Source organism: Pezoporus occidentalis, unplaced genomic scaffold (assembly GCF_034315485.1).
Source record: "Pezoporus occidentalis ecotype Australia unplaced genomic scaffold, CSIRO_AGI_Poc_V1 ctg16, whole genome shotgun sequence".
Classification (NCBI taxonomy): Eukaryota; Metazoa; Chordata; class Aves; order Psittaciformes; family Psittacidae; genus Pezoporus; species Pezoporus occidentalis.
In genome coordinates, this window is record NW_026913425.1 from 5,475,157 (window position 1) to 5,485,968 (window position 10,812).

At 45.4% G+C, this 10,812-nt stretch overlaps 1 long non-coding RNA gene across 1 annotated transcript; it reads left to right on the top strand.

The window, feature by feature from the left end:
* Nucleotides 1–374: 374 nt before the first annotated feature.
* LOC134160347 (uncharacterized) lies at nucleotides 375–3,962 on the top strand. Its single transcript, XR_009963521.1, has 2 exons — nucleotides 375–895; nucleotides 3,599–3,962. It is a non-coding gene; the product is annotated as an uncharacterized LOC134160347 (long non-coding RNA).
* The last annotated feature ends 6,850 nt before the right edge of the window (nucleotides 3,963–10,812 follow it).

The window sequence follows — 10,812 nt, forward strand, 5'->3', positions numbered from 1 at the left end:
AATGGCACCCAAGATCCAATTGCTGTTAGAAATATAACACTCTAAATCATATCAACATAACATCAGAACACAAACCTATCCCCCTTGGAATGATTTTTAGGCACCATCAAATGAAATGGGGACCATATCACATTTTTATAATCCATTCCCAAATCTAACTACCAGCTGTAGCTGAACATTTTGGGTTGTTTTGTCTTTTTTTTTTCCCTAAAAGAGTTTCAATAAGCAAAAAGTAATGGGAAAGGGAAATCACAGGTGATCTGCCCATTCCACCTGGATCCAATTGCATCTAATAAATTGTTTTGAGCCAAATAATATACTGTTTTGCTGACATTTGTTATGGACATTTGGTATGAGATGACTAATGTCCTTTAGGTAGACTCAAGTTCTGACTCTAGGGACAGAGATCTGTTGAAGTAAGATCTGACATTTTGCCCTGAAAGTGTAAAGGATTTTTTGAGATTACAAATGCTTTTACTTGGAATGCTCTCAGCTTCCTCAGAACAGATGGGTCTCGCCAAAAACAGAGCCAAAGCAGGCAGCCGGTGTAACTCATCTCTTAATACGCAGCCAGGTAACTTTTAATTTTCCCTTCACTCACTAACTGACTGTAGAAGTTGGAGTGATTAAGAGTAACTAAGTGAGGCTTATCCATTTTGTACTTTACAGACAATATTCTTTTGAATACACGAACTACATCAGGAGTCAGAGAAGCACAAGAAATTCAGTGAAAGGGCTTTCAGAGATGAATTCACAATTTCCTGCTCAGACTTGGTCCTTACCAGCTGGAATTTGGGGTTCCAGGAGAAGGGCAGGTCCCCAGGAGCACAGAAAGGCAGAGCTTCTGCTGGCTGCCCGTTGCCTTTTCCACTACAATCACAGTGAAAGACAAGCAGTGAGACAAACTTTGCTTCACTAAGTATGTAGCTCTAATAAAACCTCTATCCAGGGCACTGAATGCAACAGTATACAGTGCTGAGTGAAACTTAAAAGGTTTTCTTGTACAGCTTGACTGCTTTTCTGATGTGCAGCCAGATTCTGAGTATAGCTTGAGAATGCAGAATAGGCTGGAAATTGCATGCACACAATCCTACCTCTATAAGGCTTCTACCTTCTGTTGCAAATGGAAACATCACAGTAATTTCCTTGTGATGGTTTGTCTGGGTTTCCAGTTTCAGTTACAACCAGTTTTAAGAAAAAGATAACTAAGATTGGTTTATTTTTTAACTCCTCTTTCTCCCACTCCCTATCCCCAAAGAACTTGCTTAGAAATTTGTGAAAATCATCATTACTTTTACGTTTGTCCCAGTCATTTCACTCCTAGAGAACAAGATACTTTACATAGGCCAGAACCCTTTCTTGCTGAAGTTCATGCTCTGTCTGCCATGACTGCTGACGATTGGTTCTGCATGCTGCTGTTCACATAAGGCAGAGTACCCTCTTCCTGACTTTTAAAGGCCTTTTAGGCAACCTGAACTGTAGCCTATTGCTACATCTCATCCTTCTGATACGTTATTTTAGCTAATATTCTTTCAATATCTAGTAAAGGCTTTAAATTCCCCAGGGCCATTCATCCCGTCTGTGGTCACCCATTCTCTTTCTATGACTCAAACCTGGCTCTTACCTCTGCCTGCTGGTTGCTGCTCCCCACAGCAGCTGGAAATTTCTGGCCCCTCATGCTCATCCAACAAACTGATAACATTTGGTTGTCCCTCAACGTTTCAGCCCTTGCAAGCTGGGTTAACACAAGCCTGATACTTGTGCCACACACACTGGTGTGACTGGAGGCAGGGCTGATGCCTACATCCTGGCCAGCTGCCCTGAGGAGGGGAGAAGAAGGCAGGACCCAAGATTTGCTGCCCTTTGAGCACAGCTTCCTGCTCATCCATTGCTTCCCAGGGAGGGATGCCTGGGTTAGAGTCTTGGCCCCTGTTCAAACACTTAGCATGTGTGGGCTTGCATAGGGAAGGGGAGGGCTTAAATAACAAATAAATTAACTGTTCTCCAGGATCTTTCTTAGTAGTATTCTTTCACATGGAAACTAAAGAAGAGTGTAGACTGTAGTCAAGTAACAGCTAAGCCTGCCCTTTTATGAGTGTCAGTGCCTTTTTGTGCAGTCCTCTCAGATTTCCTTATTTCACATCCTCTCTGTAACTTTTCAGTGCCCAACCTTACCGCTACAATGTTTCATACCTTATAGAGCAATTATAACTTTTTATTATTACAGCTACTTGAGTATTCTTCCCTAAGGCAAACAGCAAGCATGGCAGCTTACTGGCAATCGGGGTGAAAGAATTCTGTTTACTGTGCAAAATGTATTAGGCAGCTCAGAGCTACAGTTGGGTGAGAAATTTCCTTTCTGTTAGAGAACACTTTCATCCTCACAAAATGAATGCAAGATGATTTATGTACATGGCAGCTCCAAATGTTTGCAAATACAGACACATGCATATTCATAACCCTAGAAATACTCCTAATGCACCTGCCACCAAAACAGTCCTGGAAAATATGTTGCACAAATGCTCCACTGGGTCTGTGATATCTCAACACTCTTCATAATCAAGTGTGCACAAATTTGGGAGTGTTCTCCCCAGATAGTTCAGTTTCCATTTAAAGACCTTTTGGGCACACAAGTGATATCATTTAACATATAGAAATTAAATGTTGATCATGTCCATGCACAACAGAGAGACTCTGCTAACCTGTGTACAGGGGCAGTGTGGATAAGAAGTGCAAGGAAACACATGTCCATGCACAGAGTTTAAGTTTAAACAGTTCAAGGGATGCTAGAGGACCGTTTATGCTCTACAGTTTCAGCCATGCTTATTCTCTCCAAGGGTTATTTTACCAGTTGTTTTGGAGTTATTCTTCTCCTGTTTCAGCCCTTAAAACTTAAACATTGGGGAAAGCCTATAGAAAGACAAAACATAAAATATCCTTCACAAGACAGACGACAGTGAACCTGTGCCCAGCAGGACAAGTTTATGTCCTGTGAATTCTGCATGGGTAGGGCACACAGCAATCACTCGAGTTAATGTAAACTTACATTGTTCCACCAGGGCATTAGAGTAAATTGGGTTTCTACACATGCATATCCTGAGGATTGGGGCCACTTATTTCATGCAGTATTTTTATTATATTTAGCATAATATTGCTCTAAATGTGCAGTTAATTACACAACTTCCTGTTCTAAACTCCATAATAACTATTCTTCTGCCAGAAGTGGATTGCTTTTAATAAGATTGTGTCCCCTTTTGGCAGTATGTGGTTACATATACTTCATTCCCATCCTTATTATTCACATTCCGTATCAAGAGAATACAAGCTCACAGGATGAAATTCATCCCGTGATAAAGTCAGTGGCATGCCTCCCAGGCATTCAGGAAGGCTATGTTCCCATGAGGATTTTTGCATTCCCACCACACCCTTCTGCTTGTCAAGCTAACGAAGCATCTCCCCTAATTGCACTGGCAGGGGGGAAGCCTGGTCTGTCTTTACCCCTAAAACACAGTTACAGCATTTTCACTCAAAACAAGTAGTTCTGTCTACATCCTTTGAATCTCACAGTCTCTCCTGCACTTTTAACCTCTGGATGTAGACATGCAGCATCCATCAGGAGATGCCTCTCCCCAGGACAGCCCTGGAGCAACCAACAAACCCCTATCGACCGCTGCCTAAACACATAGCAGGTGAACAGAGCGCCTCTTGAGGAACATGAGAAGGATGCAGATCTGACAGCGCAGACTTCACCATCGCCTTGTCCTTTTTTATTTTCCCCATCTGCTCTTATGCTGAATAGTTCCTGTGTGACATGGGGGTAATGTTTCTGAGTGTGATCTGGCAGCCTTGAAGATTCAAAATACATCTCAAATAATTTTTCTCCAGGGTTAGTATTCTTTATTTTCCTTGTTGCTTTCATGTGCTTTTCTTGGGAATTTCAAATGTTTTTGTGAAAATAATAATCATGAGTGTGCACAAAGACTTATTTATTTGTGACATGAAGCAAATACAAATACAGAAAGACAAGCACATATGCATATATAGACACAGATGTATTTTTATGTAATACAAGACAGCATATTCTATTTATCATAGAAACATAATAAATAAAATAAATAATAAAATAAGATTTTAATATTTAAATGTAGCTGATTTTCCTGCACAAACATGCTGTGCTAAGAAATTTTTGTGTTCACGCTCTGGACTTTGCTCTGGAAACACTATCTGAAGAATTCACTTTCGAGGGTAAAGCATTCGCTACAGCATGTTTTCACAGGCAGATTTTTGTAGCTTTCTGCACACAAAAATTCATTACACCTTTCCTGGGAATGATTTTTGAAGAAAAAAAAAGGAAGCAGCACTTATATATCTTTTAAATCAAAATATTTTATGCTCTATATTTGATATGCCATTATCTGAGATGAGTTCTTCTGCAGGGCATATGCAGTTCCTTCTTCATATATGACACTACCAGTTAAACAGCAAAGTATCTTGTACATGCCAGAGTTACTTACTGAGCTAGAAAGACCTATTAGTGGAGGAAATACATAATGAAACTTCAAGATATAAAAGTAGAAAGAAGGAAAGTCAGGAAGAAAATGCTCAGTAGCAGTCAATATAGTGATTAGAGACAGAGTTTCAGAAATGCCTTTGAAGGACAAAGAGGGTCATGCTAGTACACTGGAAGATGTGACAGCCCCATCCTAAAGTGTAGTTGCTTCAGAGATGACCCCAGGAAATGTGGCCTTGCCTTGAGGCATTCATTTGTCAAGTTTTGGGCCAACAAACCACTATCAGCATTGCTCATGGTCTGCCATGGATCTTTGTCACAAACCTTGAGCTAAAAACATTCAGAATTTGAGGAAAAAAAGCCTGTGGACTTTGAGGTCCACTCACTACCCACACTACAAAACATGGGAACTGCTGCTCTAAGATAATCAAACACCCAGCTGCCACAACAATGACTTACCTGTTGCCTGAATACTGTGAGAAGGAAAATGAAGCCTCCTAACTCGTGGAGATCCACAGTTATTTTGCCTACCCTTGGGCCACGGTGAAGTATTAGCAAAAACCCTAACAAACCCACAGTGTCTATCTTTTCTACTCCCTGTGCAACAGAACTTGCGGTGTCAATGGAGAGGAGAAAAGCCACCACTCTGACATGCATTCTGTGCAAAAGGAGGTGGCAAGGGCTGGCCAAGGCAAAGCTTGACATGTTTACACTGAAGCCTTCAACATACTGCTCATTCCATTATAAGTGGATCAAAGCAAAGGGCATGATTATATATTTGTGTAGCGCCAACAGTGTGTTAAGCACTCAATTTGCCATCAGAGGCTATTCCTTTCGCTGTGATATTTCAGGCAGGGATTCCCATTCATCACACTGATCCCACTCTGGGCCTAGAGCACAAGGTCAGCTGTCATTGGCTCTGTCACGCTCAAAGGCTGCAGTGCTCTGGTAATTAAGACTGTTAGATGGGAGGACCTCTTTTCCTGCTATTTGATGTAGAGTAGGTGCAGATGAAAGATTTATAGTTTTAATTCAAATAGGGGACTTGTTTTTGACAACTTAATTGCGTTTGCAGAGAAGTTCTGGACCCTTTCTCTTGCCAAGTCATTATAGAAAGGCCTCACATCTTGAATCTACCAGGAAGCTGTTTGGATTAAAGAAATAACCAAAGGGACTCTGCATTAATGCTGATAGAAACAATAAACATTTGCTTGTCCTTCCTCTGCTTGTAATAAATATGTTGCTTAAGACAGTACATTTTCATACTTCGAGACCAAGATGGGTATATGTTTTCCTAACTTTTTTCTCTGTCTATATTCATCTCTATAAAGGAATTTTCCTTTTTTATAGCACCCTTACTAAAATTAGTTAATGAAGCCGGTAGAATAAAAGGCTAGACTGAACACATACTAAAAACAGGTACTCGTTCCTTTAATAAAAACGTGATTATAAATAATAAAATATAGCTTATTTCTGTCCACAAAATTGCACTTTTTTTTTTTTTTTTTTTAATACAAAGCCATTGCAACACTTCACAGTTATCACAAAGATATTCCTTTCACCCACCTAGTAGGAGCTAAACATCTGGACTGCAATTAAAATCACCTAAAAGTTAAGAAATCACTAAAGGCACCCAGTCAGTACAGGCAGATTTCTCAGGGATATGTATGTATGTAGTGGGTTTGCTCATGCTGATTGGCTCGATCACCAGTGTTGGCTTTTGCTAGCAGCTGCCAGCAGAGGCAGGCTGTTATGCTCTGTTTGGACAGAGGGAGGAAGATGATGTGCTTTTTGTCAGCAAATTGCAGAGTAATTCCCAATAGGCAAGGTGAGACATCCCTGGCACAGGAGAACCTAGCTCCTATTCCTGGCTCTGGAAAAAGTGACGGATGGTCAGACAAGTGGAGGTACCCCATCTTGCATGTTGTTTGGTTCACATTTTGGGCTTGAGGTCTGTAGGAGTGCCACTGGTTTGGGATCTGGGACCTTCCCCTAGCTCTGTCTGGTATAATCCCACAGCCCCCCATACAAATCGTGTCGTTTACAACAATGAAACTCAGCTCATTCAAAATCTGAAACAAAAGTACTTCTTAAATTCCTTATGCTGAGCAATGAAAGGGAACAAAGCTAGGCTGCTCTATTTGTGTGGCTTTCATTACAGAGCATGTGAGGTTTTTATAACCATTGCTAACATTGTTCTCATAAAAGGAACTGAAACACAGAGACTTAAAGAAAGACTGGCATTTAAAAAGGCATTTCAGCTCCTTAAAGTGGCTGCTAGTTTCATAGTGAAACTATCCAGAAGTCCCTAGCTAGGCATTTTTCTTAGCATAGATGAGTACCTTCAAGCTCATAAAAGCCTTCAGACTGTTGCTATCATGAAAGCAGAACAAGGAACTTAACCATAATCTCCTGAGCTCCCAAAACCCAGCGTTTAAGCTCCCAATACACAACCATCTTAAGAATCTGAACGTGCACAAGTCCGTGGGACCTGATGAAATCCATCTGCGGCTCCTGAAGGAGCTGGTGAATGAAGTTGCTAAGCCACTGTCCATCATATTTGAAAAATCATGGCAGTCAGGTGAAGTTCCCAATGACTGGAAAAAGGGAAATATAACCCCCATTTTCAAGAAGGGGAAAATGGATGACCCAGGGAATTACAGACCAGTCAGTCTCACCTCTGTGCCTGGCAAAATCTTGGAGCAGATTCTCCTGGAAAGCATGCTAAGGCACATGAAAATCAACAAGGTGCTTGGTGACAGCCAGCATGGCTTCACTGAGGGGAAATCCTGCCTGACCAATTTGGTGGCCTTCTATGATGGGGCTACAGAACTGATGGACAGGGCTAGAGCAGTTGATGTCATCTACCTGGACTTGTGCAAAGCGTTTGATGCTGTCCCACACGACATCCTTGTCTCTAAATTGGAGAGACATCAATTTGATAGGTGGATGTCGTGGTTTAAACCCAGTCAGGTAATTCGTTCGCTCACTTCCCCCCCTTTTTCTTGCCCTCCCCCTGCTCTCGGAGGGACGGAGAGGAGAATCGAAAAGAATGCAACTCCCACGGGTTGAGATAAGAACAGTTTAGTAACTAAGGTATAACACAAATCACTACTGCTACCACCAATGATAATAATGATAAAGGAAATAACAAGGGAAGAGAATACATCATCTCACCACCAGCCGACCGATAACTCGCCCCCCCAGCCCGACCAAGCTCTGACCGATACCTCCTCCAACCCTGCAGTCTCCCAGCCCTTCCGGCTAACTCCCAGTTACATCCTGGGCATGACGTGCTGTGGTATGGAATACCTCTTTGGTCAGTTTGGGTCAGGTGTCCTGTCTCTGCTTCCTCTTGGCTCCCCTTCCTCCCTGGCAGAGCATGAGGCTCACAAAGTCCTTGGCCAAACCAAAACATCGCTTGTTATCAGCTCCGTTCCCGAGCTGAAAGTCAAAACATTGCACTGCACCAGCTACCAAGAAGGGGAAAAATGACTGCTACTGCTGAACCCAGGACATTATCCACCCCTTATTCCATACCATTCACGTCATGCTCAGATCCCACATTTTCAATATACCATCACTCTTATCTCAGTGCACTCTTATCTTAGTGCATGGACCAGTCCCTATAAAGCTGCTGTGTCCATCTGGTCCATGATGTCAGGCTCCATCTCTTGTAACAGTCTTCCAGAGCAGGAGAGACTGTGTGCAGTGTTCACACTCATGAATAACCTGGGCAATAGTGTCCATTGCTAAGTCCACCCCTCGATCATGAGTCCATCTCTGTGTTGCATCCCTGCTCTGCTGGCCTGAAGTGCATTGGGCCCACCAGGCTCAAAATAATTCACTGTCCCCTTCAGCAGTTTCTGCAGCTTGTTGCTGGGGACTCCATACAGCTGCCTTCCATCTCCAATGCTTCCAAAGCACTGGAGGGGCCCAGTGGACTAGATACTTGCCCATACTGTCCCACACACCCTGCCACTCCTGGCTGTCCAGCCTTGGGGAAAACCTCTTGGTCCCCCCATATCCTCGTCTAACCCCAGACAAGACCCAAACCTGACTCTGCTTAACTTTTGAGATCAGACAAAATGGTCGTGGGTAGAACACAGCCTGTGTGTGTGCCAACATGCTGATCCCCATCACAATCAGCAGGCAGGTCCCAAGGACACCCAAAGGCCATTCAAAACCTTCAGAACTCTCAGCTGATGCTGCTGTACTTGTCACTGGGGCTGGTGTAGCTGCTGTGCTTGCCGGCTCTCCCACCGCCAGCTTCTCTTTTCCTGAGTCCAGCTCTTCCTCCTCTGCCTTGCTGGGAAATGCTGCCTGGTCTCCTGCATCCTCCTGGGGCTCGGCGGGCGGCTTCCGGGAAACGCTCTCGGCCGTCGCGGGGCTGGGCTCGGCCGCGGGGCTCGGCTCCTCCGCGGGGCTCGGCTCCGCCGCGGGGCTCGGCTCTTCCGCGGGGCTCGGCTCCTCCGCCGCCTTCTCCCGCTGCTCGGCAGCCCCTTCCTTCTGCTCCTCGACGGCCCCGACCTCCTCCACCGGCAGCCGTCCCCTCGCGGCCTCCGGCCCCGCTCCCGCCGCCGCTTGGTCCCCGGGGCCGCTCTCCCGGGCCGCTTCAGCAGCCGCCGGCTCCCGGGGCCGCTCCCCCTCGGCTCCCCGCAGCCTCACGAAGATGGAGAGTAGGGTGAGGGCCAGGCCGGTGAAGAGCAGCCGGACGGCCAGGTACAAGTCCACGGCCACGTCCGTCCCGCCCTGCTGCTGGAGCCCGCCCGTATTACAAGCCATTGCCATAAAGCACAGTGAGACAAGAACCTTAGCCCAGGCCCCATACTTGATAAACACTAACACAGCAAATACCGGCTCTACGTAAGTTACAACATTCTGAAGCTGTGAGATCAAGCAAAACAACTCTGAGACCCAATAAATCAGCATTGTGACGAGTGACTATTAATCCAGTCAGATCTGTCGTTATCTCAACCCTTCGTGCCCCACGTTGGGCGCCAAAAAGAACTGTCGTGGTTTAAACCCAGTCAGGTAATTCGTTCGCTCACTTCCCCCCCTTTTTCTTGCCCTCCCCCTGCTCTCGGAGGGACGGAGAGGAGAATCGAAAAGAATGCAACTCCCACGGGTTGAGATAAGAACAGTTTAGTAACTAAGGTATAACACAAATCACTACTGCTACCACCAATGATAATAATGATAAAGGAAATAACAAGGGAAGAGAATACATCATCTCACCACCAGCCGACCGATAACTCGCCCCCCCAGCCCGACCAAGCTCTGACCGATACCTCCTCCAACCCTGCAGTCTCCCAGCCCTTCCGGCTAACTCCCAGTTACATCCTGGGCATGACGTGCTGTGGTATGGAATACCTCTTTGGTCAGTTTGGGTCAGGTGTCCTGTCTCTGCTTCCTCTTGGCTCCCCTTCCTCCCTGGCAGAGCATGAGGCTCACAAAGTCCTTGGCCAAACCAAAACATCGCTTGTTATCAGCTCCGTTCCCGAGCTGAAAGTCAAAACATTGCACTGCACCAGCTACCAAGAAGGGGAAAAATGACTGCTACTGCTGAACCCAGGACAGTGGACCACTTGGTGGATAAAGCACTGGCTGGATGGCCGCACACAAAGTGTTGTGGTCAATGGCTCAATGTCCAGCTGGAGACCAGTAAGGAGTGGTGTCCCTCAGGGATCGGTGTTGGGACCGGTCTTGTTCAACATCTTTGTCAGTGACATAGACAGTGGGATTGAGTGCGCCCTCAGCAAGTTTGCCAATGACACCAAGCTGTGTGGTTCGGTTGATAGGCTGGAGGGAAGGAATGCCATCCAGAGGGACCTTGACACACTTGTGAGGTGGGCTGATGCCAACCTCATGAAGTTTAACCATGACAAGTGCAAGGTCCTACACCTGGGTCGGAGCAATCCCAGGCACAGCTACAGGTTGGGCAGAGAAGAGATTCAGAGCAGCCCTGTGGGGAAGGACTTGGGGGTGTTGGTTGATGAGAAAATGAACATGAGCCGGCTGCAGTGTGCACTTGCAGCCCAGAAAGCCAACCCTATCCTGGGCTGCATCAAAAGGAGCGTGACCAGCAGGTCAAAGGAGGTGATCCTGCCCCTCTACTCTGCTCTTGTGAAACCTCACTTGGAGTATCGTGTGCAGTTCTGGTGTCCTCAACATAAAAAGGACATGGAACTGTTGGAACAAGTCCGGAGGAGGGCCACGAGGATGATCAAGGGACTGGAGCACCTCCTGTATGAAGACAGGCTGAGAAAGTTGGGGCTGTTCAGCCTGGAGAAGAGAAGGCT